The 13,268-nt window shown below is 39.4% G+C and overlaps 1 protein-coding gene across 5 annotated transcripts in view; it reads left to right on the plus strand.

The window, feature by feature from the left end:
• The first annotated feature begins 241 nt into the window (after positions 1 to 241).
• The window catches only part of SLC14A2 (solute carrier family 14 member 2), a 450,747-nt gene continuing 437,720 nt past the window's right edge, over positions 242 to 13,268 (plus strand). For 3 of the 5 annotated variants that reach the window (XM_059894579.1, XM_059894578.1, XM_059894581.1), the window contains exons 1-2: positions 243 to 580; positions 9,743 to 9,874. The gene's annotated coding sequence lies outside the window, so the exon portion shown is untranslated. Of the gene's footprint in view, positions 581 to 9,742; positions 9,875 to 13,268 lie in introns of all 5 variants that reach the window. The other 2 variants (XM_059894582.1, XM_059894580.1) reach the window with 2 other exon arrangements.

The following is a 13,268-nucleotide window of genomic DNA, read 5'->3' on the forward strand; positions in this document are numbered from 1 at the left end:
TCCATCCTGGGAAGGCCAGGTGTATGAGCCCTCCTTATCTTCCATCAGCTCAAAGACAAAAATGTCTTATGAATACAAGATTTGTAAAAATTTAACTTCTCAGTAATGTGTAAAGAAAAAAAAGGAGGAAACAATGTGGCAGAGGGGAGGCCAAGCAGAACCAGATTGGCCACAGGAAGAATGATCTTCCAATGGTTTTCTCTGGGGCCCCTGAGATGGGTTGTCTGGCTACTTAAGAAGAAGAAAATTCTCCAATGGGAAAACAACCCTATCCTCATGCATCACTTGATCATTGAAGGAGAACAGGCTGCCAGTGAGCACAGTCCCAGGGGAGGCACTTCAAAAGCAAATCTCCTAGAAGGACGGACCCACTTTAGTGCTCAATTGCTGATAAAGAGTGAGGAAGGACCAAGTGAGACAGGTTAGCAAACACCTGGACACACTGTGTCCTCCATGTTGGTAGCCTTCTTTGCCTTGATCACCTGAGAAGGATCCCAAATTCTTATTCCAAGTTGTCTCTTTGGTGACACTGGCTACTTTTCTCAAAACCATCATTTCAAGCCTCAGTAGGAACTGTGAGGTAAGGCATATCTCTTTTTCTGACTTTGTCTTCTCTTGCCAAGATTTGGAAATTCTTCTCTACCTGTTCATGGAGGAAATTACTGGCTTCAAGGCTTCTTTTTCTTTTCCTCCCCACCTATCAAAATAAAAATGCAACATTGTATATATATATATATATATATGTATTTATATATGTATAATCATTTTCCTGCTATTAAAACATATTAGGTACTTGTCAGCTAATAATGTAGATGATTTGAAAGCCTTTTGAGGATAGGATCCTACTTTTGATGGTATGGAATAATATAGCTGTTATTTCATGTACAGCATCTCCAAATTAGTTTACTTTCAACCCCCCTCCATGCCTCAATTCCAACCTCAATGTAGATTACAGCATTAAAAAGATCATCATAAAATGTAGCCTTGTACAAGGAGATGATCTAGATATTGAGTCTTGCTGTATAAGCCTAATAAATTATGCAGTTTTGTCCACTGTATTTCACCTGAGAGAATGAGTGTGTCAAACACCATAGTGCATGAATTCTCCAGCCAGCCTGTGTAGATGCCAGAGCTGTGAGTGTTTAGTGCCACAATCTGAGAGTTGGTTTTACAGTGCTTGAAGAGTGAATGTTATTAATTCTTTTTTTTTTTTTTGGTTGGGGTTGAGAATATGCATTATTCTGAAGGGACTTGTATGTACATGGAATATACTATATGCGATAATTGTTGTGTATTTAATAATGTTCAAAGGGAATGCTGTCACCTAATTATTTGCATATTATTCCAGAGTGGTAATGAAAAAGCTAAAGGGAATCCCCCAAGAGTTCAAACGAGTTTATTTGGGACAAATGAATATCAGCCTCCAGAGGCTCCCATCAGTAGAACAAGAGGGCATATTTACAGCTTTATCCGTGCACATGGGAGGAAGTTCCAAAATCTATTCTAATTATGCAAGCTCTCTGAATGGCTGTAGAATGGAAAGCTTTTGGTCTATCTGATGGTTTGCTCTACCTTCACGGGGTGTGATTGCAGGGCTGACATGTTCTGCTCCCTGTTGACTGTGGAACATTTTGACAGGTATGATGGAGGGTTGGGGTTTGAAGACCCTTGAGGACATTGTACAGTGGTGGGTTTAGGTTTTGTATAAGGGTGGATTTGAAAGCAATGGTGGTAAATGTGCATTCTTATTTTGTCTCTCTAGAGTAAGGCAAGTATTATAACTTTATTATGCCTAAAAATCCAAATACAAATTGGCCTTCCCAATACAAGAAAGATAATCAACAACTCATTGCCTTATATTCAGATTAACTGGCTGATGTCAAGGGAAATTTTATTGGGCATATAAGCCATGATTTTATATCAGTAAGCCAAATTCAATCAATACATTTGCATCAATTAAAAGCTACTTCCAATTTTTAAACCTCTACTTGAGGTTTTAAAAAACTTTTACCAGTAAGGCATCTACCTAGTTACTTACCAGAAACCCCCTCTGCCTTACATTCCATACATACTAATTTTTCATGAGGAGAAAATGTTATGAGGTGAGGAGAAGTGAGAAGTAAGTGGCGGTTTGCTGAGAGAAGGAGATACCTGTCTTGGGTAGCAGCTCCCCGAGCTTTGCTCAGACCACCGAGATATGAAATGTAGGTATTGAGGCACAATTATGGCCCTGATCATGATAAAAAACTAGGTGAGAACTGGGGTCTGCTATTTGGTGCTGGGCATGGAGACAACTCCATCTCAAGATCCTGTCCCCCAGTATGCCAACACTCCAGCATCCTAGCGGCAGGGGGGCCTGGAACGTCCCCTGGTGGCACCAGCTGTCAGGCAGCTTGGAGGACCAGAGAATAGCATTACCATTCATCTGCTAATGAGTGATATCCTCACATCAACAGGCTAAATGTGGTTTAGTTATGATGTACACAAGTATAAGTTGCATAAACTTGGAGCCAGTGGATGTGAAGGACAGGCTGGAATGTTCTTTTATCAATTACCTGACAGAGGATTTTTAACAACTTCATGCAGTAAGTTGCAAAACATTTTATTATAGTCAACTCTAAATTATCTGGAGATGGAAGGAGCAGAAAGAGCTGGGCATCGGCATTTGTTGAACAGAGCAATATAATGAGGGCCTTGGGGGTTAAACACAGAAGTAGAGAAAACTGCCTTCGTGGTTCTTATGAGCCCTTGATGGAAAAATAGATTGAGTTGGTGCCATTCAAAGACACAGGACTAAGATCTCACTGCTTGCTAAAATCCTAGCACTAGAGAACCAACTCTGTGAGTTTATAGATCTTTTTAATTCTTCACATATTAAAAACTTGAAGATACAATGGAACATGGAACACATCAGAGGGCAAGGGCTTATAGCGTGGATTCCCGGCTGGACCCATTCATTATTTTATTCAACAAATATTAAAGCGAGCACTTCATATAAGTGAATCCTTGAGATCTCAGCAAAGGAATCTGCAATAAAACTCCTCCACTCCAGTGCAAGAAGACAGGAACATGGGGAGAGAGAGGGGACTTCCCAGGGGAGAAGAGGGTGGGAGGAAGAACCATGGTTCAGAGCACGGGTTCTGATTCAGAGTTCTGCTTGGAGCAGAAGGACTGCCATTAGAGTGTGAGATGGAAAGATAATTTGGAGAGGCTGGTAGGGACAGAAAGACCATGGAAATATAGGAGCAAAGTGTGTTGTTTCATCTGCATATGGGAGAGAGTGGTCATTTGAAAAAGAATTGATCTTTATATTGAAATATAGAAGACAATTCCTAACAGGCCAGATGGGGATGAGATCAAGTTCTGACCTTCCCCACAAAATATTCCATGTAGCTCTTTGTGGCTTATATTAGTCACTGGAGAACACATTTTCCTGAGAGGCTGTGACATAAGAGCCTTCAATTAAACAAGTTTCAACAATGATCCTTCAGGAAAGAAATCAGTACAGGCACACACAGACACACATACACACATACTTAATTTTAAAAAGAACTCTTGTCTGTAATCCTCCAAGGCTAGCCTTAATGTGCAATGAATTGTAAACAATTTTATTACATTTTATTTCAGCTTGAAAATTTTATGATTATATTTTTATAGGCCTTTCTTATTTATAATTATATGTCTACGGCAATTCACTTATTTCCTAGGGGTTATTACTTTCCCTGACCTTGTATGTTTTAAGGAAGGCTGAAATACTACACTTTAAAGACAAAAATAATTTGAGCAGCTGAGCACCATAAGCAGCTGCTGTGAAGGTGCTGATTTAGGGTGTTCTGTGACTCAGGCCTCATGAAGGGGTTTTGCACATACATTGAGCTAAGGACACCCAGAGGATGCTGAGTTGATTAATTATCAGATCAATAATCTACAAACTGTGAATATGCAGGAAACCAGAGTCTGTTGGCTTTTCAATCCATTGTGGAAATAAGGGTCTTTACATGGACTCTGAGAGAGTTCTGGTCCAGTGAGTCAATAATTCCCTTCATATCATAGAAAATGTATTGCCCCTATAGGCCATGGAATGCCTGGGGAATGTCCTTCAGTAACCAAGTATCCTGCATAGTAGATTATGCATTAACTTTATAGTCTGCTCTGCGACCTAACTGGTAAATAACACACAGTTAGGTCCATTTCACCTACTAGAGACTATCTGAATGCTCTGGGGAAAATGGTGGGGCTTTACAAGCATTTCAAGCAGACTCAGGCAGTGGAGAAATAAAATATAGTCACTCTGGTCAAAGATTCACGTGGCATTTTCTCATGTGAATATTTCTAGACTCTCACTGGAGGAAAGAAAAAAGGAAGAAGGATGGAAGAGAAAGGTAGGAGGGATAGAAGGAAGGAAGGAGAAAGGAAAATAAACCTGATGGTGTGTGTGTGTTTATGTGTGTGTGTGTGTGTGTGTGTGTGTGTGTGTGTGTAGTTGAAAGTTCAAGGTTGGAACCAGCATCTAAAATGGCAATTTTAGCCATAATACTTCATTGGGTCACTAACAAAAGTTTGAACAGCAGTCTTCAAACAATAAAGAAAATAATTTTTGGTTAAGAAGTTGACTCTGCTGCATCTAAATATGAACAGTTAGAACTGGAACATGGAGCATTCATACAGACCTAAGAGAACCACACGTTTCATGATAGAAATGATTTGAGGGTAGTTGGAAATACCTCTACTATTGCCTAATGCAAAAAAAAAACGACAAAAAAAACCTGGAGGTGCCCAGAATGTTACCTTAATAATAACTAACATTTGAAGAGCCCTTTATAATTTACAAGGCATTTTCTAGCAATTACCACAGTTAATTCCCACAATAACCCTGTGAGTTTAAATATTAGATTTATTATTTTACAGCCAAGGGAAATGCTGCCCAGGGAGAGTAAGTGGCTTTTCCTAAGGTCACTCAGGAGTCAGCCATAAAACTGGAACCCAAAGCCAGATCTTTTGACTGTAGACTGTCTGTCCCATCACATCCTCTCTGCCTTCATATCCACGGATCCCTCTGCAAACAGTTATGTCTATAACAAGGTAGAGATGTAACTACCTGGAAGGCAGAGTACGTACTTGACACAAGCTCATGGGCCCTTAAAGCTACTCTTTCAACCAACATACAAACTTGAGCTTGAAAGTCTAGACTTCCAATTTTTTTTTTTAAAGACAGAATTAAAGTAGACATTGGTTTTTTTTCCTCAAATGCAATTATTTCACATATTTCTAACTTTTATAATAATAATACTTTCTCACCATAGTTAAAGTTTAAAAATAAAACCACAGGTCAGATGTGACCCTAGTTGTGGACATTCGTGTTTGAGAGACATAAGACAGGAGTGAAGGCAGTGCAGGTGGACAGCTGAAGCTACAAGATCCCTGGTGTAAGGCCTGGGGCCAGGCTCTGTGAAGGAAATGATGATGAGCAGATCACAGCCTCTGCTCTCAAAGGAACCTGTGATCTATTGAAAACACAGCTGCAGAAATGGAAAGAGGGGAGAAAAAGGAGGAAGAAGTGAGGAAGTGTGTGCCCTGTTTGAGGATCAGAAAATAAGCCAGTTGTTTAAACCGAAGGGCTTACCTTGGAGAGCAGTGGAGAAAGGACCTGGAGAGAAAGACTGAAACGCCATGCTGAGAAGTTGGATTTTATACTGAGAATAGTGTGTGTCGTGGTGATGATAGAGTGGGAGGAGGGCTCAGTGAAAGGGTACTTAGGGAAGGCAAATATAGTAGGAGCTCAGAGAATCAATCAGACAGGAAGAATTGGGGATGGGACAGACCTGTTGTGAAGGTATGGTAGTATCCCGAGGTGAGATAGTATGAACGTGAAATGCCAAAAAAAGGCAATTACTATCATTATTATTTATACCGTTATTATTAATGAGAAGCATTCCCAGAACTCCCTCTGAATTGCTTTGAGATGTATTACTTAAAATGGGTGTTGAGAAGGGGGGCTTCCCTGGTGGCGCAGTGGTTGAGAGTCTGCCTGCCAATGCAGGGGACACGGGTTCGAGCCCTGGTCTGGGAAGATCCCACATGCCGCGGAGCAACTCGGCCCGTGAGCCACAACTACTGAGCCTGCGCGTCTGGAGCCGGTGCTCCGCAACAAGAGAGGCCGCGATAGTGAGAGGCCCGCGCACCGCGATGAAGAGTGGCCCCCGCTCGCCGCAACTAGAGAAAGCCCTCGCACAAAAACGAAGACCCAACACAGCCAAAAATAAATAAATAAATAAATAAATAAAAAGAGTTTTGAGAAATACTAGTGCCTCTGGAAATTAATAGGTGTTTAAACACAAAAGACAAAAAACCTGTGATTAAAATTTGATTAAAATTTGTGGGAAAAACCAACTCTTAAAAATTTACAGCAGGATTTAGGAGAGAATTTCATATGCAAAATGCACATTTTATTTCTGAAATGGTAGAGGATGCTGCATTTCCTAAACACCTTTGACTAATGAGGATCATCCTTCTTTCTCCAGGAAGGCATCATTCACTATTTGTGGAGACACCTTTAGTCAAAGATTATTTCTGACTGAGAGATAAGAAACCTAGGTTCTAGTTCACTTACAGATTAAAGGTGTGAACTTGGACATCTATGGGCCTCAATATCCTCACTCATCTTGCTATCCTAGTTTGGTCAAGAAGATAACAGGACACAGTCATGCAAATGTTGAGATAGTTATTCATACAACAACAGCTCTAGTTGATGGGCATATCCTCTTATTAAGGTAATAACTAATTAGTGGCCACTGTACCCACTGCTCCTGAGACAATTTGTTTTAGTTCTCTAATAGCTCAGGAAATTATCTTCTGGAAACAAGTCAAGCACTGGGTTTCTCCCTTAATTTAAAGTATATCACATGATCATGTAAGTATGAATGTGCCAGAATAGCAGGAGTGAAAGCTCAGAAGAGTCAGATATCTTCCTTCTCACCACTGCACGTCTCACCTCCCCAAATAATCCATGTAGGTAACCTCCAATTGTTGCCCCATGTCTCATGGCTTATTGAGTCCAGGGAAGAATGCTAGGCTTTTATGCTAAGATCTAAGATCTACAAGTAGAAATATCCAGGAAAGAATGAATATTTCAGACCCCCAGATCAAAGTTAGGATCACATCCCTGGTGTGACATTCTCCCAACCTTTATACAAATGAAAATAGTGCTTTATTTAAAGAGACAATAATCCAAGGGGAGTAACTGCTTAAAAAAGCAAAGAGGAGCATTATCGTATACTGACTGTGTGTTGGGCAGTGAAGGAGGCATATTGTAGGTTATCTAAGTATAATCTGGTGGACCACAGAGGGCTTCATTTTCAGCTAGCCCTTGGTTTGTGTTTTAGCTCTGTTTAGCTAAATTATTTAAATTATCATCTGTAATATGGTACCTACTTTATGGGATTGTACTGAGTATAAAGTTATATAAAGTATGGAAAGCAGTGCTTTGCATATAGTAAGTGCTCAATAAATGCTAGTCTTTATTATCACTATTATTTTATTATCAATTCAATTTCTAACATTCCCCAACACAAAGGAAAAAACAAAGACTGAGACCTGATATGACAAAAATCTACTTAAGAAATTTTCTAAATGGAATTTTACCTTCAAAGGTAACTGAGAATATTTTCCTTTTCCCCCATTCTGCCTGAGTTATGACTTCTTTCAGATACTGTTAATTAGAGAACAGAAACACCAGAGAAAATGTATTTCACTCTGACTTGTCTAGAAGGAGCTTCCATGTCCTCCACCTGGGTTCAGAGGCCAAAGTTAACCTTTATTATGGCACCAAATAGTCCATTAGCAAAGCACACAGCTGACATACTCTCCAAGGGCCCACAGCACATGTTGAGGAAATGCTGCCTCTCTCTCCCCTTCTCAGTCCTGCGATCCCAGCCAGGGGCTCAGTGCCCAGCACCTTCTTCCTACAGAACAGCAACCAATCTTAGACCAAAACAACAAAAAAAGGAGAACTGCATGAAGTCTAAGGTGAAGAATAGAATAATTTGCAGGGTGCAGGGCAGATATCTAAATTCCACGTAATTTCAGATGATACTTTTGTACCTTTGGAGAGAAGCTCTGACACCAAGAAAACGAGAACTGTGAATTGCCACTTGGATCCCATATCTCTCTTAACTCCACCTTCCTCTTCTTCTCATCCTCTTCTTTTTCTTACATTTTCTCTCCTCTTCTTAGTCTCCTCTTCCTTCAAGTCTCCCCCCTCTGTTTCCTCTTCTTTTTTCTCCTTATAGTTGTCATCATCACCACTGTTGACTTTTTTTCCAGCACTTACTATTTGCCAGGCACTGTGCTAAATGCTCAATATGCACTACATTTTTTAATCTGTCTACAAAAACACAACTTACAGAACAACACACTTTCTGAACAAGAAAAAAAAAAAAAGGCTGGGGCCCAAAGGCTACAAAGTCTTCAATGATGATGGAGCATCGTGGAGTGGGTCAAGTTTAGGTGTGCTCCATTCATCTCAGTGGAAATGGCTTTTCCTACAGCATAAAGAGGGAACGTAAATGGAATTTGTATTGTTACCCCAATGCTAATGTATTCTGTGGCAAATAGTGAATGCATTCAATTATGTGTGCATGTGGATTTGATATATCCACTTGAAAATAAGCTTAATATTATTTTAAATGACTCTTATTTTAATTGAATCATATACTGGAATTCATTCTTGTGCATTTTTCTAATAATTACCTTGGGGTGAAACAGGGAAAAGTGGAATGTGGTATTTATTTAACTTTTTATATATATTTGCATTCCAACATAGATCAAACTTTTGCATGTGTCATTTTAATTTTGTATAATGCACATGGCAGTAATATTTTTAAAAACATACCACAAACCATATTCCCAGGATTTAGTTTGCACACTGCAAGAAACTATCGCAAGTCTATGTGATGTTAAGTGTGACTATATTACGGTTTTGAAGACTGTATTAAGATTTTTGAAGCTCAGAAGAACTGGTTTTTAATCCAGGTCCTGTAATTTCCCAGCTGTGTGATCTTGGGCAAGTTCTGCATGAGGTTCATCAAATTTCCTCTTTGGTAAACATGGGAGTAATAATAGCCACCTTTCATAGCTATTGTGAAGGTTAAATGAGAAAGCATATGAAAAGGCCTGGCACACAGTACACATTCAGCAGAAGCTAGCTTCCTTCCTCCAGCATGACTTCCATTTATTGTAATAATGGCCCACAATATATATCTATACCTACATCAACCCATATCTATATAATCTAACATATATGTGTGTATATGAGTACATAAACACACACAGGTATATACGTGTATATGTGTGTTCACACACACACACACACAACCGTACCCACATATGCAATCATACTCATAATAACACACGGGTGCCACCCCAAGTGTACGTTCAATGTAGGATCAAACCTAAGGAGGTATGAAATACTCACATATACTCACTTTAATCCACATGTCACTCCGTACAAGGCCTCACCTACAGAGGTGTAAAAGCAGACTCTATCTCCCTGCTCTGCCTTGGTAATAGTACCATGGGTGCCTCAGATGTACCCTAGCTCCATCTAGTGGAGCTTTCCACTTTCCATGCCATAGTGTCTCCTGTGCTGGCTCCAGCCATTGCCCCAGCTCACCATTTTGCAGGCTGCCTCCACCATCCTAAGAAACAGCTGTGCTTAAAAGAGTTCCTCTGTACTTCTATTTAGGCCTGTTCCAGTTTTCTTCCTGGGTGTTTCTGGACATGAGTACATCGCATTGAAATATTCCCACCTCTACCTATAGACAAGGAAAAGGCTTGGGGCACCTCAGTCCACTGGGTCAACAGGACATGAATGACTGTGAGTACATGAATCACTTCTAAGACCATGTCTTCAGGATCTAGAAGGAAAACTCTATATCCTTCGATGAAGGGTTCCTGCATTACTAAATTTGGGACTACTTTGAACTTATTTATTTATTTATTTACTTATTTATTGCAATGAAAACTTTGGCCTCCAAAAAGATGCCACAGGCCAATTGTTTCAAAGAGATGGGCTGGTTCTGGTTTTCCTGTGACTCTGAAGGAAGTCAGGTTGTTTATAGATACTGTTACTGCTATACATCAATTAAACCATGGAATTCAATCCTTATTTCCTTTAGCTAGAGGATTTAATGCACCAAAAATATTAACAATAGTAGAGAAAAACCAGGTCATTAGATCTGTGTTTATATAACCAATTCATTTTGCAATTTCTTTAACCCATTCAAAAGTTTAAAGGTGGCTGGGAAACATGGTAGTGGATGAGGTAAGGAGCACTAATTCAAATATTGTTGGTTGGTTATTTAAACCAAAGAACTAATAAACACTATTAAAAATCAGTCATGTCATTATCAATGTTCCATTGAAGTGATCAGTTAAATTATTATCCTATTCCCATTGTCCATATAACAACAAAACACATACAAGTTGGGCAGGGGGAAGAATATCAACCTGTGGTCCCCACTTGCTCTCCCTTTGCCCCAGATCTTGGCCTAGGGTCCAGGCATGTTTGAATTGGTCTGATGGATTTTTTTCACTGTTTCACTTCAGTTACACCAATGTTATTGCTGAGTATGTTACCTATAGGTCCAATAAAAATAGTAAAGCCTTCTGCCTAAGAGTCCCCCACTTCCAGGATAAAAGAAAGGGTGTCAGTAGAGAAAAGTTAAACAAGAGTGACAGGCAAAGAAAGGCAAGATGAGGTTCACTGCTGGAACAGATTTGGCCCCAACTTTCTACTACTAAGTTAGTAAGTCAAATCTCATGGAAGAAGACAGGAATTCAAACCAGAGGTAAGTAGATTGTTCTACTCTCTTTGTGCACGTAAATGAGACTTGCATGAATTTACTCAACTGACTCACATTGTGAGAACGTAACTCATTTGGAAGGGTTGGGTTTGTTTTGGCAAAGGATGAATGCCCCAGTTTGCCTTCCTGTTCCTTTGTTTAAGGGGCAAATGACGCTCATGTGACGTATCTTGCAAGAAATCAGCATCTCAGTCTCTGGGCTGGGAAGAGAAGGAGGAAATGAAAGCACCATGTTTTCATTATGCTTGAAGTTACTTATTTGCAAAGAGGTTCTTCATCAGCTGAATCTGTTTCTTCATGTACTGCCTCTCAGTTCTGCTGCCTTTGTTGTAATGTTACATTTTGTATCTAATATTTCTTGCTACTGTTTAGAAATCATTGTGCTTACATTGGGCTTCATCGATAATTTTATGTAGCATAATCCATCACCATACTGGATGTTGGAGCAGGGAGAAGGGCATTACTTTGTCTTTCACTTCGTGCTCAGACAGCTCTCTTGTATTGATTCCTTGGCTTTTGTGTTCGTTAGATGATGATTTGCACTTTTCCTGTATTGTGTTTATCCAGATTATGTTTCAAATGTGTCTACAACATATCATCATTAACAACAAACATTTATTGAACCCTATGGGCTGTGGATAAGGCTCCAGGCTAGGTACTAGGGATAAGATGAATTTAATGTGATCCCTACCCTGGAGGATTTTATTATCTATTGGACCATGTTTGTTTAAAAAAAAAAAAAGAAAGAAAAGATACCTAATGGCTTATGCCCAGTGAGTGCTACAGGCAATAAATGCTCTTGGAGTTCAGAGAAGGAAGTGATTGGTGTGGGCTAGACTGGTCAGGAAAGGCTTTATGAATGAGATGAAATCTTAGTGGCTTCATAAAGATAAGAAGGATATTTTTATGGGATAGTGAATATAATGAGTTTCCGAATACTACTGTGCCAGGTTAAAAAATAAAATAATGTCTGTATCTTTAAATTACAGTTGACTTATTAGCTATTTATGAGCTTCAGAGAATCAACTCACCTGCTTTCTACAATGCTTTTTGCAGAGTTCTATTGTTAAGAGCATCGCATACCTCGTCATATACACCAGGGAAAGGTCAGACAGTCTGTCAACTTTCTCATTAAGACTTACCTGGCCTGTTTGACAACTTTTAAGATTGTCTTTTGCTTTATCTAAAATTTGCCCTAGTTTCTTCCCTACTAAAATCTCTAATCAGAAAAAAAAAAAAAAGGTATATTCAATGATTTCTTAAAGCAAAGTGAATTTTAAGGTAATAGAACAGGAAAGAAAAAAGTGACATTCTTGTGAATGTTGCCACCCAAATCTTTAAGAAAACTCAAGTTTGACCTTGGAGAAGATATTAGTTCCCCAAGGGAAATATCCATTTATGAGCGTTGCACGGTTTTTCCTCTATAAGAAAAAGACGTTCAAACATTTTTGAAGATTGAAAACTTTGCTTATTACTTTTGTGGGACTTTACTGGTCCAGCTAGATATTTACCTCAGCTTATTGACAGAAAGCTTGGCAGGAAAACTATCTGTGGCCAGCAGTACTAATATTCTAAGGACTAAGCCCTGTGGCTTTCCTAATGCCAGTTCTCTTTCCAAAACTCTCCCTGTGAATTATGTTATTTTCTTTTTTAAATCTCTGTTTTATAATTTATTTTGGCTTTGGTGGAATGAGAGGCAAGGAAGAAATGAAATCCATATTTTCTTCCTTTTTTTTTTTCATGCAGCGTTTACTTAGGGGCCTCTATCACATACACAGTGTAGAGCATTCCACAGACCTCCTCATTGTGTTAAACAGGGGAAAAGGGATGAACACTTACATACTCTAAGATAATTGGATCAAAGAATAAAAGAAAAGAGTTCTTTTCTATGCTTGTTCTCCTTAGTCCTATCAGGTGGTGACTGGATTTAAATTTTCTAATTAAACACAACTCAACGTTTTTCATTTTAGAATAGCATCTTAGGTGTAATACGGACAAATATGCAGTGAGTGTGAAGTATAAATGCTCAATCAGGGATATTCCCTCTCACAAGAAGCATCTCTACGTTCCTTCCCAAGATGGTTGGATGTGTTCAGGGAAGTCTTACACGCCCTTTTTGGGGAGAGGCATCTGCCCTGCATGCTGTCCTCCATACTGTCCACCTGAGTGACGCTGGTCTGATCTAGTTCCTGAACACTCTGTGCTGGTATCTGCCCACTATGGCTAATATTATCTGTTTTTTGTTTTTGTTTTTTGGTGGATGTTGTGCTTCACTCACACCATCAAAATATATAGTTATCAAATATATCCAGGGGGAGGCCCCTGCATTTTTTATCCTTCTCATTTAACCTAGTGTTTTAGGTCTCAGTACCTATGTGTCCACCCCACCTCCCCATCAGGGCCTAT

The sequence above is a fragment of the Balaenoptera ricei genome, chromosome 14, assembly GCF_028023285.1.
Source record: "Balaenoptera ricei isolate mBalRic1 chromosome 14, mBalRic1.hap2, whole genome shotgun sequence".
Lineage (NCBI taxonomy): Eukaryota > Metazoa > Chordata > Mammalia > Artiodactyla > Balaenopteridae > Balaenoptera > Balaenoptera ricei.